This window comes from Betta splendens, chromosome 12, assembly GCF_900634795.4.
Source record: "Betta splendens chromosome 12, fBetSpl5.4, whole genome shotgun sequence".
Classification (NCBI taxonomy): Eukaryota; Metazoa; Chordata; class Actinopteri; order Anabantiformes; family Osphronemidae; genus Betta; species Betta splendens.
The window spans coordinates 3,030,199-3,049,423 of NC_040892.2; positions in this window are offsets into that span (position 1 = coordinate 3,030,199).

Consider the following 19,225-nt stretch of genomic DNA (forward strand, 5'->3'; position numbering starts at 1 on the left):
GGGGAGAAATGAGGAAAACTTTACTTCGCTCTACTCTGGGAAAGCGGTTCTGTAAAGTGGTTGCAGTGAAAACTGATCACTGATAAATGTTCCAATAAATAATGTTTTGACCAGAGTCTGTTGAGAAGCTGAGACGGAGTCACTCCAACATGTGGCGTCCTCTTATCATGAGGACTCCACCTCAAGATTTAAGGTTTAGGGTTTAAGGCCAGGAACAATGAACCAGCCGGGCATCTATTACCACAGGACTATTCCTATTCGTAACACCACGCTAACAGTGTATCATTTATCTCAACCGGTCAAGACGTCGTGATGAAACGCGAGACGAGTTCAATTAAAGGAATTGTTGAACATTTTGATCCTCGTTCCAGTGTTTGCGCCTCGTTCTTGCCAACAGTTGGATACGAAAGATCAATAGTCGCTCTCATATCTGTCCAAACAATTACTACATCTAAAGTTCCGTGGCGTTGCTAGGCAACCAAGCGAGAAGCCTCATAATAGCCGGACTATATAAAACAATATAGAACAAACAATATTTATCGGTAACTGGGGTTCAGTGTTCCAGGACTTATGGAAAATACAAGAAAAAAAAATTCAAGAACGCTTTCAAGCCATTGAACCAAAGCCAGAGTCTCGTGGTTGTGGTCACACTTTCACTCTCCTGCTTTAAATCAGCGTCTGGAGCGGCGGCAGCAGCCGCTCCTCGCTGCTTAGCTCATTGGACAGGTGTGCTCCGATTTGTGGCTTACTGTGACTCACCAGCGGCTCCACAAACAGACGGACTCCTTCTCGTCGGCCTTGAATGAGCCGCACGCGTTGACGGCTTCTGTGACAACACGTGCACCGTCCCCGATTGTGGGAGTTTTCAGTTGGAGCTGGTACTTCAGCTCAGCATCTCGGTGTGTTTCTAAACTCCTTTACAAACCTGTATTCTCTCGTGGCACCTATGAATTCTCTTTGCATCCTGTCTCAGAAACACTGAGATGCTAGTTACTGTCACACTTCATTGAAGCCAAAGGTTTATTGTTTTTCTATATGAACAGAAGAAATGTTGAGCTCCAGTGTCTGGATGTGTTTGTGTTTACTACAGAGTTAGATCATCGTTTCATTTTGATGATATTAGTTGTAGCAGCTTTCGCAAGTGAAATATTTGCGCATTCTTGCTGCATCCGACGCTCTGCTCAACTGTTGCCACCGATGACTCTGTCTCCTCTATGATGGGTTACACATTTTCAGACTAGTCTGGAATGGAGCTGGGGTGTGTGTGTGTGTGTGTGTGTGTGTGTGTGTGTGGGGGGGGGGGGGGGGGGGGGGGGGGGGGGGGGGGGGTGGGGGGGGGGGGGGTGGTTGTTTTTTTTTTTTGTTTTTTTTTTTTTTTTTTTTTTTTTTTTTTTTTTTTTTTTTTTTTGTTTTTTTTTTTTTTTTTTTTTTTTTTTTTTTTTTTTTTTTTTTTTTTTTATTTTTTTCTTTTTGTTGTTTTTTTTTTGTGGGGGGGGGGGGTTCAGTCAGGAACATGCACTCTGTGTCTACGAGGCCTGTCTTAATAACAGTACATGCCTCTGTCTTGGCCTTCGCTCTGGTGTTTTCACATCATATATTTCTGTAGGTGCTGAAAGGCTTCATCTCCATATCCGCTGGGAATCAAACCCAAAAGATATGGCAGTGTGTGTGGCTTCGACTGGGAGAATCACATGTCCAGACTGAATTACTGAACCAATATGAGGTGTGAGTTCTGGAAGCCTGGCTGGAAAACAGGTCATTACACCCACCAAAACGTTGTTGGTGTGATCCGCTGGAATGGTCGGCACTTTTCCAGCACTTTTTTTACATTATAATTCCAAATATATTACATGAAGTATCTGCAGAGTTCTGGAAAAGTTGACTTCTTTAAGACTCTGCACTGACTCCTGTTCTGGGAGATCCGATCCTCACTGGTTCAGGATGTGCACGTAAACGTCCTCACGCAGAGATGAAGGAAAGCGTAATCAGGCCCCGAGACGTGCTCACGTGTGATCGCGGCTCATTTTACAGTGTGACTGCCCTCATGACACGCGTGTTGATCACAGGACGCGCCTCCATTCGTCGTTCGTGGCAACAGGCCGATTACACGCGTGATTAAATATGTGGCCGCGGCCCCTAACGAGATGTGACGCTGTGGCTGAGAGCAGCAAAAGGAGACGCTCGCCCGTTTCCTGCCTGCTGCTGTGAGGCTGAAGCAGAGCCAGCGGGAGCTCACTTACAGCAGAGGAGACAGGACACGAGCTGCAGATATGCATCAATCAATGAGGCTGCGATGGAAGATATAAGATAAGACTCAGCGCTCACATAACGAACCTGACCTGGTTTATTGTTACTTATTACAAGGATGTCTAACGCGTCTTTAGAACGACTTACTTGAACCTTTGAGGTAATGCATCGCATGCTGATCTCTCCAACGTGGCTGCAGACTGTTCTCCACGACCACCCGTGAGGCGTCAGGGCCTCTGGGCGACTCTGCTGCTGCTGTGAATGCCAGTTACAGCGAATGCAACGTGACCTGATCTAATCAGGGATGTCGGCGGAGCGCGGTCTCGTTAGCAGCGCAGGAAGCGGCGTTCGCTGCCGTGCCTCCGTTCGGTGGAGCCGTGACAGAAAGCAGCCGCAGCGCAGCCGCAGCCGCAGTCACAGCCGCAGCCGCAGTCGCAGCCGCAGCCGCAGCCGCAGCCGCAGCGCAGCCGCAGCGCAGCCGCAGTCGCAGTCGCAGTTGAGTCGCAGCCGCAGCGCAGCCGCAGCGCAGCCGCAGCGCAGCCGCAGCGCAGCACGGCCGCAGCGCAGACGCAGCACAGCCACAGCGCAGTCGCAGTTGAGTCGCAGCCGCAGCGCAGCCGCAGCGCAGCCGCAGCGCAGCCGCAGCGCAGCCGCAGCGCAGCCGCAGCGCAGCACGGCCGCAGCGCAGACGCAGCACAGCCGCAGCGCAGTCGCAGTTGAGTCGCAGCCGCAGCGCAGCCGCAGCGCAGCCGCAGCGCAGCCGCAGCGCAGCACGGCCGCAGCGCAGTCGCAGTCGCAGCCGGCAGAGCCAAGGGCGGCACACACTGTACTCTCACACACTCCAGAATTACTTAAACTTTCCAGTGACTTTATTTTAGGAAAATCCTCCCAAAGCCCATTTAAAGCGCTCCTCCAACTTATCGCCTCCTGAAGTGCTTTACAATGATTTCTGCCACCAGGAGCAACGTGTGTCCACATTCTGGCACAGAGAGTCGATGGGAAGTAGCAATAAAAGCACTGACCTCGTGATCAGTGTCTGAGCCCTCAGCCACAACCACACACAAGACAAATGCTGTAATAGATCTGTTGTTACTATACAGCAAGCGCAACCTAAATACTGTATATGACCCCCTTACACGTCTGGCCCTGATTTAAAATAATAGCTCAATACATAGTTCATCACAATAAAGAGGTTTCTCAATATGTTTGCACCATGGAAAGAACAGAATTAGGCCATTGGAAACCCTAAGGAGTCCAATTAGAGCGTCTAATATTAACAAGTGACGCTAAAACAGTGGGGTTAATAGCTATTTAGTTCTCCAGCTTAATTACAAGCCTGCAGCTTTCTACAAGCCCTGAAAAGCTGCGCTCTGAACAATAGCACGGTGGAGACTTGGTCCGTTGGTTCTTCAGGAGGTGCAGATTGGCTCAAATATTAAAACCCTGCTTCAGATTTGGAGTGAAGTCCAGTAGTTTACAATGACAAGCGTTCTGATGTGGAGGGCGTTAAGGGCTCGACACGTCCTGCGTCTCTTTAAAAGACGCTGATGGAGGAGGTTCCTGCTGACCCGGACCAACGTTGCCTCGGAGACGAGCGGAGCCCGATTCGGTTCTGATCGCACCGACCAACAATGAAACACACAGAACCTGCTGTGACCGCAACATTGGCCAATTACCGTCGCCCAGGTGATCAGTGACACGTTCGGATCCTGTACTGGAAGCGTCAGACAAAGTGAATGCAGCACAACTGGAATGAGATTAAAATGTATTAGATGCAAATGCGATCCAAGAGACTTCTCCAGTAAAATCTGACATTTAGTAAACTTTAAGAGCTACACAGCCCCTGCGCCGAGCAGGATCCCTCTGCATTTTTATCATGCGACCTCTGAATACATTTGCATCCCTGATATATTTCCTTCTGTTGCACCCAAATCCAAAGGCACCGTGTTATGTGAGACCTGAAACCCTTTCAGGCCACTGCGGCGTCTTGGAGTGACGTTCTGCTGGGAGCGTCCGGGCCGGGCCGCGGTGCCGGTCCAAACACCCCCCCGGCGTGAGGGAGCTCAGGACGCCCACAGCGGCGCGGTCCTGAGGCGCACGTGTTCTGCTCCGCGCTGCCACGTTCCTCATCTCATCTCATGCGCGGAAGCTTTTAGTCGCCTTTTGCATGACGTGACTCACATTTAGCCAGAAGTTCATTTATTCCAATAACTTATTTTAGTAAATTCAAAATAAAAGTCATTCTGCACACACGAAACCCATTATTCATTTTGTCGATCTACAGTTTTGCAGCACATTAATAAATAAAAGTCACGTTTCCCTTAATTTTTTATTGATAAGAAAAAGGCTACATGTGTTCATAAAAAGAGAAAACGAGGGTCTCATCCGACATGATCATCAGTTCAAGTTCATAGAAATAACATGTCATAACCTTTCCCCTGATTACTTATTCATATGAACGCATTCAGATAAATGTGCCCCAGCTCTGGGCTTTTTAAAATATTCCATTTCCTCTTTTGATTCCTCCCTTAAATTAACATTAATGGAATCATCAGAGTGCAAGTAAACAGAGTGCAGCGTTTCTGTGCTGCTCGAGTGCACACGGCTCTGTTCTGGTCTTACTGTGTTTATCCATCAGGGGGCTTTAAAGCCTTGAACAACTAACTTTGTTTGAAGAGACAATTACTTTGACAGAGGGAGCACTGACCAACCATCCACTCGCTTTCTCATTTTGAAATTCCATTTGGTTCGATAAATAAATAATGTTATTCTCCGCCCCACCCCGGCCTCCCCCCGCTCTGTTTTATGAATTCTGCTTGTTTATGTGTTCGCTGTATGCGAGCGTTGGATGCAGGGTGCTCGGAGGAATAAACCCAAAGCGGAGAAGTCATATTTTTGGTCGGTTTAGTCGATTGTAGCGAGACACACATCGTCCGGAGCCCAGAAAGACCAGATTCAGTGGTTTAATAACATCAGCCATGTGCACGGCGTCGCTTGAACACGGTGGAGAAAATGTGTGCGACTCTGAAGAAGGAAGCGTCAGAGCAGCTCCACCTTTTCAGGTTCTTCAGCGTAGATGTTGTAAAATTGAAATGGGGCCTGTGACTTTTCAGGCTTGTAAAGCTCAGGTACTTAAGCCACGAGTCATTTTCCTTGTTCTCCAAGTCCTGAATTGCCTCACAAATCCCTGTTGTGTTGTCGTTTACTATTGAGTGTTCAAAATTCAATCCAGTGCCGCTCGGCAGCAATCCTTCACCAGACGCGTGTGAGAGGAGCTCTATGAAAGTGGCCATTAGGTCGTCCTCCGGCCTCTGACTGACCGTCAGAGTCACACAAGAGGTCTCAGGGTTGCTGGTTCGATTCCCACAGTCAAGCCCACGTCCCGTCAGGCGTTCACGCTGCTATTTTGAGCATCGCTGCTTTAAGCTTGAGGCCCACCTCACATTCTTCATGCCTCATTTTATCCATCAATGGCTGTTTAATCCACAGTGAACCGCGAGCTCTTTACCTTTTCAAATAATATCAACTCCCGTCAATGTGCTCCTTGTGTAAGAGATCTCATATTCACATCGGCCGTATGGACTCCATCCTGACAAAAAGAGCAATTCTTTGCTGAAGACACAAAGACACTTTAAAAGATGGCATTTTGAAAAGCTGCTTTTTCAACAAGCTTCCATTATTACCTGTCCTGAGAGAGAAGGGGACAGAGAGAGAGAGAGAGAGAGAGAGAGAGAGAGAGGGATAGAGAGAGAGAGAGAGAGAGAGAGCAAAGGCACAGGCGCCACAATAGCGAGTGGAATTTTCAGAAAGATGGATGTACCCTTCAGAAGGGTCAGACCTTCAAAATGTCACTCCTCAGATTTAGTAAAGCATAACCCAGTGGCAATCTTTAAGATGCTTCTCTAAGATGCTGCTGTGCCCCATAAATCACGAGAATGTCTTCTGCGCTTTCTTTAAGCCACAAATGCGAGGAGTGAGGCTAAATTTAGTCGGGCGCAGGTTTCCGTTGAGTTACACCTCATCACCTTCCGCCGTTTGTGGCAGCATCTCCGAAGTGCGGCTGCCTTAATGTCGCCCAGATCATTTGGCAGATTGCGAAGAAACTGCTCCCTCCTGGGAAGACGGCGGAATCATAATGATTTGATAAGATTTCGAAATGAGGATGTTGGAGAAAATTGTATCATTATTGTAAACAAGATCCTGATCCAATTACTTCCCCAACACTGGCTTTAGTACGGAGTCACATCTGGATGGTGGAGACGAGGCCGGGCTGCGTTTAGGTGCAGCTGAGTGCTGTCAGAGTCCACGTTAGCTCAGTTGCAACCAGCACCGGCCCAAAGCATTATCCTCAGCCACCGCTAATCATATGAACTATCTGGCTGCAAGAATGTAAGGACGGATTAATTACAGGATGAACGAGGATCCACAGACGTAGCCATTTTTCAATTTAACTGGATTATCATCATCTTCTCCAGCTCCATGAAATTGCTTAAGCTGTCTGGACTCTGATAGACATTTGCCCACAGACTCTTTGCCCTTCAGTGAGCAATAGAGAGAGGAGACGGGAGCCATTATCCTGCCCGTGTAGGACCAGCATCCACACCCTCCCTCCTCCCTCCCTCCGTCTCCCTGTTTTTAATCTTCCTCGCCCTTCTTTCTGTTTTCCCATGAGCCTCTCCTCCTCCCTTGCTATTTCTCCTCACCTCTCTGTTTTCTCTCCTCTTTTTTCTTCCGACTGTCCCGCGTGGCTGTCCGTCACGCTCTCACCCCCCCCCCCCCCTCTCCCCCTTTTTGCTGTCATGCTTTGCGTCCCCTATCCCTTCATCCAATCTCTGCAGTTAATCTGGTTAATGGAAGCCCGGCCCTAGTGCTACTGAGGATGTGTTGCATTAAAGCGTCCCCACGCACACAAACACGCTACTGCCCTGAAACCCGCGAGCACAGACAGCCAACACTCAGCATACTGCATCTCCCCCCGTGTCTCTCAGAAGCTGCTGGGATGATGCACATTTATCTAGATTTATGTGTCCGGTGATTTGATTAGGTAACTGATTCAAGGCGATTTATTAATTAGCAGCTGAATAGAGTGAACGCCAGGGCAGAGCAGGGACCAGCAAGGACTAGTTGAGGTTAACTAATTCCACTAATTCTAGCAGCTGAGGGGGGGGCATCACTGAGTGAGTAGCTCCATAACTCACAACCTCTCCATCATGTGTGCTTTTGGAATAATCTTATCTATTCCAGCCGAAGCCTCATGGGACAACGAGAACTCGGCAGGAAAAGAAAGAAGCTCTTTTTATTTCCCACATCTCCAGCAAAATGGAGGATCTCATATAAATGCATTATATTCCAGCTGCCAGTAGATCGTTTGCTCTGGTCTGTTTTATCCCAAAAAAAAACGTATTGGACCTTCTGATCTGCTCATTGGCTCCGTGGGTCTGTGGCGGGAACAGGAAAAGCACGGGAAGCGATTCTGTTGAATGTGTGGGAGATTACTATGCACCACGGAACAACTGCACAATCAGCATTTAGCCAGAACTGCTGTAATTATCTCAGCAATGAGCCGAACACACAGACCTGCCAGCAGACGGCTGATTGCGCTTCACAAAAAAAACCAAAAACATCTTCAAAATGCAACATCGCAGCACTTTCTGATAAGATGTGCTGTCAGGTCGCCGCGTATTCAGATATAAAAATACGTCTGATGCAACATGTTCACATCTTGATTGACACGTCTGAACTTCCAACCCCAGATTTAGGTTCGATTGGTTGAGCCTTGAAAACCTGCGGAGGCTGTGCATATTCAAATATTTATATTGGGAAAAAAAAGATGTCCTGCAGCTTTAGGCTCTAACCTTCACCAGTTAACAGTCCCTTCAGATTGTTGAACCCACTAGAACGGAAAACACACACTGTTCTGTCACTCAAACACTATCTGCAGACGGCGGCGGCCTGAGCTTTGTGGCCCGTCCAGTGTCAGAGCTCCAGGTGCTGCTCCCGGGCCTCGGTTTGTACAGCGGATTGTATTAGTGTCAGAAATGTGAAGGGTCCAGGGTGTTAATTAAGACTCCTTCTCATTCTGCACGCCGGATAACCCTGCCACCAGCCAAGACCTCTGCCAATTTACATGCAGATCGCAGCTCCTGGCGTCAGACAGACGCGGAGTGGGAAGAATTGATTAAGACCTTGTTTAGATGAAAAAATGCAGTTTTACTCACTTACAAACCTAAGAATAGCAAATAATTATGATTTGTTTGTACATAATGATGCAGTGGGTAAATAGCTTTACTTTTATAAATAATAAAATAGTAAATATTTCAGCTGATCTCTGCTTCCAGGAGCTGATTGCTCCATTGCCTCCCTCGATGTCGCCCTCATTTACAGCGCCGCCGCGAGCGCCTGCACATGCATCACCGGCCCCAGTGGGGCGTCTGTGCCATGAGCCCGGAACCAGCTGCTAACGCACGTTTGCAGAGTAATACATGCGACGGGCCGGTGGCTGCGGCACCGGTCCGACGGGCCACGGGTGGAATGAAGGAAAACAATAACGGCCTCATGATGAGTCTGAAGCAGAGGAAGCCACCGCGGTGTTGGTTACTGCGTATGTGACGGTGCCAGACACACGGGGACCGTCCCCCCTTGCATGCACGTGCCTGCGACCTTTGACCCCCGTAAGCCCTTAATCCCAAAATGAATTTCCAGCTGGCTTCGGCGGACGCGTATCATGTGTCGGCTCATGTTCGAGAGCGCGTGCAGCTTATTATGGCGACGCCGCCTGAAAATGAGCAGGCTCTCGGGAGGACGGCTGCTGCCGCGGCCTCTGACGGTCAGTCCCCCGGTGCAGGAACAGCTGGCAGCCCCGGGTCGGCCCGTGTTCCACCGGTCTGGTCCCTGTCATTATCTCCTGTGTTCTGCTGCTTTCCAGCTGAGGGTAACGGGGGAAATCCTCCACCGCTGAGGACGTTTTCTGTAATAACTGGCTGATGGGAGAGTTTAGAGCGGTCCCAGCTGCACCCATGTGTCGCTCAACTCACCGTTGATTCATGCGGCGTCTGTATGAGGAAACACAGACTTCTCCAGGCTTCGGCCCAAACGGACCGCAGCCCCTGGCTCCACGGCAGCGCCGCCCCCCGTGGCCTCGCTCCACTATAACGCAGCCTCACAGCTAAACACGGGGTGTGCTCCTCTTTGACAGCAGTAAACACAGGACGCCCGTCCGCCTCTTTCATTTTCTAAAATGCATCGATCGCTTTGATCCCCGCGAGCCGGCGTGAGCGATCCGTCCGAAGTCGTTGAGGTTATTGGGCCCAAATTGCAATTGATCTTTTAAAAGTTGACTGCAGGACACCGGGGAGTAAAGGACATCTTCCCCAGCTCAAGGAGAGCTGCTTAAGTGAGTAATATAGGAGGGAGTCATGCTCTGTCAAGTGAGCACCTCCTCAATTAGAGTTAAGCTCAGACATCAATGGGATCAGAGGAAAGGATTTGACTGCTCCTCTCCCGTCCCTCGCTTCTGATGGCAGCCGGCTCCTGCATGCAGACAAAAAGCTATTGTATTAGAGGCTATTCATTGGTTTCATGCATCTGCAGGGCTGGTCCGAGCGCTGTGCACATAAAGATGCACTTATCCTGCATTCAAACCGAGGTATTCATCACCAGGCAGGAAACAACGATTCAGGAGACACCAGAGAGTAAAGAACCCTGAGAGTGGAGTTTTAGCTTCACTGGCCAACATTTCCAACAGTAATCTGACTACTAGCCACCGGTTACACGCCTGATTATAAGCCCTCATGCTAAATAACCTATTTTTATCAGCTCGCCATCGTCGCTGATTCAAACAAAGCCCTGTGATGCTTTGATTACCTGTTGATTACATTATCATTCAGAATTGTAAAAGGATAATTTCAGCGCGTCTGCCGACAACAAAAACAGTTTTGGAAGCAGGATTTGGAACAGTTCCCTCCCAGCAGCGTTCCGCGAGAACCGACCCACGGTGAGAACATGCACCGCTGGGTTCTGTAATAAATATTCAGTTTCGGATCGAGAAGCGGAAATTAAGAGGGATAAATATGTCCATTCGCTGCTAATAACGGGGGATTATGTGGCTGGAACGGTCGAACAAAGGTTCAGAATAATGTTCTCGCTTATTACTATAAAAGAATGCAAACATTTCACTGTGAGAAATCTGTGACAACTTCATGCTCACATCCATCAGATTGTGGTAAAGATCCAGTGACTTGTAGTGGACAGCTGGATGAATTATGTATTCATTTCTTCATTTCTTCATTTCCAATGCATCAGCTTCTGCCTCCGATCTCTCTCTTATAGTCATGACATATTAAGGAGACAGCTCATCATCTCTGTTCTCTCACGTGATAAAGGCTTTTCTTCCTCTCCTCGAAGGTTCAGGGAGGTAAATGTTAAAGTATGCAGGTAACAAAGTCCTATGGAAATAACATTTTAATTCTGGTATTTAAGACGTCAGATGCAGATTGTTGTTCTTTCCTCTGATGCGGAAAATAATATTCTGTGTCAGATGCACTAGAAATAAGTCCTGAGAAACTAATTTATGCAAACTCTTCCTGAGTCTCATCTCCTGCAGAACTTGATAGTTCATCAAAGATCCGTCATTATGCGCCATAACATTGTTGTAACACCGTGTTTCAGTTCCCTGACATTGATGGAGCTCATCAATCAGAGCAGTGACATCGTCCTGAATGGAGACTCCCGTTAATTCATTTGAATCGCCAGGAAACGACTGATCTGGAGGATGAGCTCACTGCTCTGTCTCATTAAATGCCACGGGAATGAATGTATGGAGCCGTGAAGGCTGTTCTGTGGCTTCCTCCTCACGCCGTCCACCCTCGTCTGCTGGTGAGGGTCGGCCTCCCGTGTTTCTACTCCATCACCTCTCCGCCGGGTGCTCGAGTCACGTCGTACAGCGGCTCTGGCCCTGAATCCCAACCCCCCAGGCTGCGTTACAGTCCCAGCACCAGCCACTTGTCTCCCTCTCCTCTGTGATGAATTGATGGGTCGGCCCTGGCTTCTTCCTCCTGGCTCCCTTGGCCCAAGCTTGGTGTGAGCGGGTGTTTAGCTTCCTCCCCTGTTGAGCGTATCTGGCCTGGACTCATTTAGATGCTGAAGACAGTGTTATTAAAAAGGGGAAGATGAGTGTTTCCAGAATCTCCCACCTGTTCGCCAAGGTTCCAAAATGCATTAAATCTGCTAAGAGCAATCCATCAAACAAGAACTCAAGTCACACAAGTCATTAGTCAAGTGGGAATTAAATAATTCAGCTTTTTATGGCCGGGCAAGTGTGGGATAATGTTGAAAACCTCAACATTCCCGTGGCCCTGCATCGGTTATCACAGACGAGGCTGCGGCGATTAGCCATAAACGAAAGCACGTCCGCACCGGCGTGGACGCATCCTTCAGAGCTGCCGTTCTGGAATGAGCCCAGTGTGACGATTCATCCCAGATTAAAGTTTTATGATTCTGTGTCTGGTGGATCCGAGCGGCCGCTCCGGCCCGACCGGGCTGGCAAAATAAAGCGCCCCGGGGACGGTGGCGACGGAGCAGCCAAGAGTAACAGGGCAGCGGGTCATTACACACAACAGGCGCCTTGTGGGCCGTGGACCAGAGTCCAGCAGCCCACGCTTTGATACGCACACCTGCACGGTGTGAGTTCAAATGCTTGTGTTCTATGCGGCGTGTTAACTGTACCACAGCATCACTGCTGCCTTAAAGCAGCGTGACGTCACGCGACTCAGTCGGGTCCACGGATTTGATCCCTCCTGCAGTTTGACTGGGATTTTTGATGACGTTTAATCATTAGACGTGACGTGTTCCTCACCTTAACCTCGACATCGTGATCGTTTCTAATTAGCAGTAACCCAAATAAAAATACAAACCAGAAAACTAAATATTTGACTAAAGCGTGAGCCTCACGTGTCGTGGGGTCACTGAGGCCGCTTGGATCCAGTCGGGTTCCTGCAGGAAGCCAAAAGTCTGGAACTAATTGGTGCAAATACCGCCCGCATGGCTGAAATCAGCGAGCATAATATTTGGTTAATGTCATATTACCCGCTCGCATCAGGCAGACACCAACTCAGCTAGTGAGTAATAACAATAAAAGACACTTAGCTCAGCCAGATGCATGAAAGCCAGACAGGAAACTTCATCATCCACTCTGACCCACTGACCCCAGACGCTCCGCGCCGCGAGCTGACGGACGGCGGTGTTTTAACAAGCAACTCGAGCTGCTTCCTTTGGTCCCGCGCTCTAATTAAGCGCTGACGCTGCTGTCACGCCCTCAGCGGCGCCGTCCGCCTGAGACCGCGGCCGGCGGCGTTGGTCAAACGGTGGCCGGGAATAAACCACGGTAAAATACACGACTCACAGCAGGGGGTCAGAGCGACGGCCATCAGCTGATAGGAGGCCTCATCTCTGTGGGAAACGGAGGGCGCTCGCTGTCACGGCTCCGTTATTGCGTTGCTCCACGTGGGTCGGAGAGGTCATCAGGAGGCGGAGCCGCCATCAGGAGGCGGAGCCGCCATCAGGAGGCGGAGCCGCCATCAGGAGGCGGAGCCGTGCTCACCGCCCCCCGAGGAGACGTCCGATCGCCGCGGAGCTGCTGGAGAAGAAGAGAGGGAAGCTCTGTACCTCGCTTTTAGCCACAAGGCACTGCAAGCGCGGGGTCAAAGGTCAACAAGAGACTTGAGAGGGTTTTCACTGTTCCCTGTGGAGTAATAATGCTCCTAATTAAGAGACATCCCTCTCCAGAAGCTCGGGGCTGAATCGCTCTGGCTTCCACTCTGCTTTTATTGGCAGATATTAGATGTGACTGGGCTGCGCTCATTATCAAAAAAACAAAGGAAGAGCTGCATTACCTCAGCGAGCCGTCCTGAAACACGTCTATTCATGAGGAGGGAGGAGGGAGAAGTAAAAAGCCCCTGATTTGGAATAAGAGCACGGTTTTAAGGGCAGTGGGTGAACGCAGAGACGAGCACTGCGGGAACGGCCCCGGTCCCAAGTCAATATTCTCACAGTAAATCCCCACATACGCAGACAAGCAGAAACAATGGCCACGCCCCCCCGGAGGCCGAGGACAAAGCCCGGTCCCGGTTCAGGCCCGGAGGCCCGCGACCCGGCATTCAGCGCCGCTCATCAGGGCTCTGCTCCAATTAGAGCCGAGCTGTGAATCCAGCGTCACGCTGGTTCGCGGGTCTTTTTGCTGCGAGGGCGAAGGAGTTCCCGCTTTGAAGGAACAGAGCGGTCGTGAGCGGGTCCGCGTTGGTCCACGACGGGCCCTGAGGGGACGGGACCAGAACCCCAGGAGCTCCTCTCCTCGAGTTCTGCCACAGACACAATGACAAGCGCCGTCAGACGCAGAAAAAGAGAGCGAGGAGGAACTGAGCAACACAGAGACGTTCCACATAATGACACAGAGAGTTGATTCATAATACGAGTGGTAGGAGCATATGTGAAGGACTAAAACTAATAGCTCCCCGAGTTTTACACTTTCACAGAAAAGGACACAAGTCGGTAAGTGGTTTTAAAAGCACCGGGGAAGACTTTTCCCTGCTGTGCAGCTCGACTGAGAGGAGAGAAACAATTGAAGCGTGCACTCGAAGGCACTCAGACGTTTTCAGGCGGCTCTAAAACACACGCTGAGGAGGCAGAAGGTGAAGGAGAAGAAGACAAAGGCCCCCATTGTATGAGAGCGTCCTGTCTGTGTGCAGCTTCACCGTACGCTGTGGGCACGACGGACGACGCGACGCGATGAGTCCCAGCACTCGATATCACACCTCCTGACTCAGCAGAAGAGCCGCCGGCGCCGCCGTTCCCGCAGACGCAGCGTCAGAACAGAACGGGCCTCAAGGCGTGACTCAGCAGGCGAAGCCGGGGTCCAACGCAGGTCCGGGTCGAGGCGCCGACCCCCCGGCCACGTTCCGCTTCTCTTCTCACGTGGGTTTCGGCTTCTGCCTCGGATGGAGGCGGCGCTCGTGTTTTGGAAATCGATCTCCCCTGGCGAATAAACAAAGAGAAAATGAAAGGTTTAGCAGCCAAAATGAAACTAGTGCTGGGTGTTGTTCTGGCGTCCTCCGTCCTGCCTGCAGCCAGCCAATCGGGTGCGAGCGTGCACGCGGGGACTTTGGCTCCGGGTTGCGGCGCCTCTCACCTCACTCGCTGACGGTGATGAGATGATTCCTGTGCAAAAAAAAATAAAGTCCCTGAATGCTTTATTAGTTTTGTAATTTGAATTTTAAAACGCACAGTGTCGTCTAATGACTGAACCTGTGAACCCCATACAAAGGCGGCGTGCGCCTGAACCTTCCTTTTGTTCAGAGTGGTTCCATTAAACGCAAAACAGTCCACTCCTAACTTTCCTTTTAAATAACAGTCGGAGGCCTGAAGAGGTCAAACTATTCATGATTCACAACAAAACACGCGAGCGAGAATAAACCAGGAGAATTAAAAAGCACTTGTCCAGCAGAAGCTCTGCCCTCCATTAATCCTAATCAAGGTCCGGGGCCCGAACCCTGGGCCACGAAACCACTCAGACCGGTTCAAAACTCTTTAAAAAGCAGCAGAATCCAACTCGACTCCAAAGTTTGCGAAAAGGCCGAGGCGTCGTTTAATCAGCAGCGTTTCAGTCCTCGGCCTCCGATTCCGTCCACGTCTCAGAGTGAGAATCGGGGTCCTTTAAAAGATGGAGGGTAATTATGGGGGTTAACGGGACGGCATCTAATGCTCAATAACCGGGCCGGCTTTAACGGACGGCGCCGGTAAAGGCGCGACTCGGAGTCGCAGCGAGAAAATAGGAACCCAATCAAGCTCAGTCCTCTTTTATTGCGCTCTCCTCAGCTGCCAAACGGGAGCCTGCTATAAATTCATTGACGCTGTAAACGGCGCCGGCGGCGCCGAGCGGGACCTGCTCCATCAGGGCCGTTCTGCAGAACCGTTCTGCCGTCGGCGTCATCGCAGGCTTGAACGGCGCCACCAACAGGTCGACCGGCGCCTGAACGCCTCGTCAAGCTCTGCTGAATCCATTCAAATGGAAATCCAGGCGAGGAAACAAAACCCTCTGATTCCTCTCCATTATGGGCTGTTCTGGCTCTAATGAAGCAGACCCGACTGAGCGGCAGAGCTGGAACTGGACTATAAAGGAAACGCATCGTTCTCTATAGTGTTGACGAACATATGCAACATCACATCACTGCAATTCATCAGTGGCTCTTTATTAATTGGTCTAATTAGCATCAAGCACCTGCCGCCCGCTCCGTTTGACTCGGCCACGTTTTAAACGAGCTCCCGTGATCCGGTTCTTGTTCTGGCCGGGTCCGGTTACCTGAGGCCCGCCGGCCGCCGGGTCTCGTGCGTTTCAACACATGCAGCGCGTCGTCTCGGAGCGACTTGAATGAAGTCGGAGTTGTGATGAAGAGCCGTCGCCGTGGACAACGGCTGCAAACTGTACGACGCCGGCGGAGCCGAGATGAGATCGCAGGATTCAGGACACGATTCAAGTTACTGCAATTACACTGTGGAATCAGGAGCGGCGGCGACGACAGACCTCCAAATTCCCTATTCACAGATAAGAATAGTTGTTGACTTGGATTCTTGGCACGCGCTCCGTTTTGCTCCACATTTCGCGTCTCCCGTCTATTTTCTGATTCCTCCGTCTCCAAAGTCGATCTGTTGACTTTCAGATCCCACGGGCGATTACCGCGCTGTTGTCGCGGGCGACGGCGAAGTGATGCGACTAAATATAAACGCGGTGACAGGTGCATTTGCGCCGCCGCCGCTTCCACTGCAGCTTCACACCGCGGTGCTGTGTTTGAGTCGGCGTGAGCTCGGACGACTCATTTCCACAGGAGATGAAAACACCGATGCGGCTCCACGAGCTCCACGAGGAGCTGTGGGTGCGAGGACGAGGAGCATCTGCTGGAGGGCGACGCCGCCGTTAAAGAGCTCCCTCTGGGGCCGGGCTCCATCAGTCACAGGTGACACGGACCCGGACGCCACAGTCACGCACAAACAGGCAGCGTGTTTGCAGCCACTGAGGAGGAGGAGGAGGAGGAGGAGGAGGAGGAAGAGGAGGAGGTGAAGCCTCCACAATGAAAACGTATGGATGGTTCCGCTCCAGCTCAGCCCGAGTTTGTGAATATGAAGAGCTGCAGCGGAGTTCAGGTGACCTTGAGATCTAACGATTTGGCAAAGCACACACGCACGCACGCACGCACGCACACACACACACGCACGCACGCATGCACACACACACAGTCTCACACACACACGCACGCATGCACGCACACACACACACACACACACACACACACACACACACACACACACACATCAGAGCATCAGCACCGTTCATCGGTGGACTCAGCGGGTCTTCAGCCGCTTCCTGTCGTAGCGTGAAGGACGGGGACCGCATTAACCGGAACCGACGGGCGCCGTGAAGCAGACCGTCTCTGCGACTTCAGGCCACCGACTGCAGCGACAACGAGGCCGAGGGCACCTTCGTCCCGAGCGGAGACCCGGTGGAGCGTGACAGCAGAGGTCCGCGGTCATTTAAATGGACGACGGAGGTCAGAGTCGAGGGTTCGGATCGATAGATGATCGACTGGAACCTCCCCGTCCGCCGCGCGTCTTCATTAGAACACGTGACTGTGCGTCTGCGGCGCGCGTCCGTCGGATCCACTCTGCTTGAACTGTGACGATGCGAAGGCAAAAGAGCTGTTATTGACAGTAACGCGGTCTAGATCTACGTCACGCTGAGTTCACTTACAGTAGGAAAAGATGCGCACGTGGACTGAATCAACTCCGCCTGGATATAAACTCATGAACAGAGAGCATTATTATTTTTAATAAACATGAATTGCACCTCAGAATAAAACCCTTCCCGCTTTATTGCCAACTTCTTTTATTCCTCCTCACATCTGACATGAATTATGACGCATTCACGTCCCGTAAAACAAACAAATCACTCCCTCGGCCTCGCGTTTTTCCCCAACTACTTCCCTGAGTCACTTTTGTCTGCTCTGCACACTGTCCCACTTTGCTCCCACTTTACACACACACACACACACACACACACACACACACATACACACACACACACACACACACACACACACACAGTATGAGTTAATGAAATTGCAAATGCCAGGCAGCAATTTGGTTTAAAATCCATCAGTGCAGATGTGATGAGCCCAATTTGATTAGATATAAAACTGTGATTTAATGTTTCGCTGGGGCCTTGTGCTTATTACCATCGCTGCTGATGGGGGCGTGGACAGACAAGGCGGACGCAGGCATTCTGGTGACTTATCGCTGCTTCTGATGGGCAGTTGACGCTAACGAGGGGGATAATAGACGTATAATGTGTCACAGGGCGAAAGTCTCCCACTCTTAAAGTCTGATCACAGCGATGTAAAGATAAAACAGATTCAGAGTCAGATTGATTTATTGGTCCTGTGCAGGTTAACGCTCAGTCACGGTCTGATGGCTCCAGGTCCAGCTGTTCTACGTTCTGATCCCTTGGCTCCGGGTTCTCTCTTCAGAACCCTACGTCCAGCTCAGACCCGCTCCCCGTCTCCTGCTCTGTGACCATTACCTCTAATAGCACGTTTCATCTTGTAGGCCATTAAAGCCCTGATTTATAGGCGCAGTTACCGCAGGATAATCAGCGAGCGTCATTTGCCTCCTATGATGATAAACATAAAAGATGAGTGAGGAGGATGACTCGCGGAGGTAAACACCGGTATCACTGACCTTTCTCCCCGATCCCTCGTTCCCTGTGGAACGTGACTCCAACACAGACTCCGTGGGAGCTTGGAAGTGTATGACTATGCGCGTTGCTAATAAAGGGACGGAGGCTCATCCTTCACAGTCCTCCGCTAGACTCTGCTTGACTCTATCTCTCCATTCCCCAGCGGTAGCACACAATTGCTTGTTGAAAAATGCTGCTTAAGGCGTCAGTCTTATCAAAGCCGGCGCAGCTGTGCCGACAGATAAAGGGCAGCAGTAATAAAAGGAGTGTCTTTTCACACACTCCGGATGGACCCGACCAAGAGCCTGCTCCGAGTTTCACTCGCGTCACACGCAGGACAGAGGCGCAGATCTGGGTTCAGTTATTCATCTTCTCGTTGGGTGACGATGCAGCTCCTCGGTCCAAGCGCAAGATGGATCTATGTATAAAGCCGCCGCGACGATCAAATATCGCACGCGCTGCATCATTTCCAGCTCTGGAACGACGAGGACGGCGTCAAGTTATTGTGATGTCACATAACGTACGAGAGGAATATGTGGAGTTTTCATGAAAATGTTGAGAGGGAGTCATTTCCTAACGATGAGGTGACGAGGTCAACGGAGTGGAACTGACGTCTTCACTCAACACTATCAAAAATAAAAATTCTTTGAAGCAATTTGCTACAAAGTGTCTTTTCCAACAACAGCACTCGGCACCTTTGTTTTCTTTCCTTCTTCTCGTTTGTGGGACTTTGATTATTAACACGGCGCCGGCGCTGATCCTGAGACGTTCCCTCCAGGACGCAGAACCCGCCTCACGCCTCGTTCTGTGCCGTCCTCCTTCCGTCGATGACTTGGCTCCGCTCCAGCGACCTGCTTCTGCTCCAACATATTTAAAAACAGCTCGGCGGTTACCTCGCGGTCCAGTGTGAAATCAATGAAGCACCTCTCACTTCACCCCCAACAACTTTTCTACAAAGGGAAAGTGTTGGCGCGTGGAGCGCTATTGGCTCAACGCCGCGTTTGGGTTCGACCTTTTCCTCTGAGATGTTTGTCTCCATCGCTTCGGAGACGGGGAACAAGGACGCAAAGGAACGTGGGGACTCGAATAACAACTGCTTCAGTCGAGAGCAGCACTAACACATCACTATTTACCTTCATTCACCGTGTGAAGTTTTCTAACTTTTCACTTTTCCTGCTTGAAGTCAATGCAGTGAGGGGG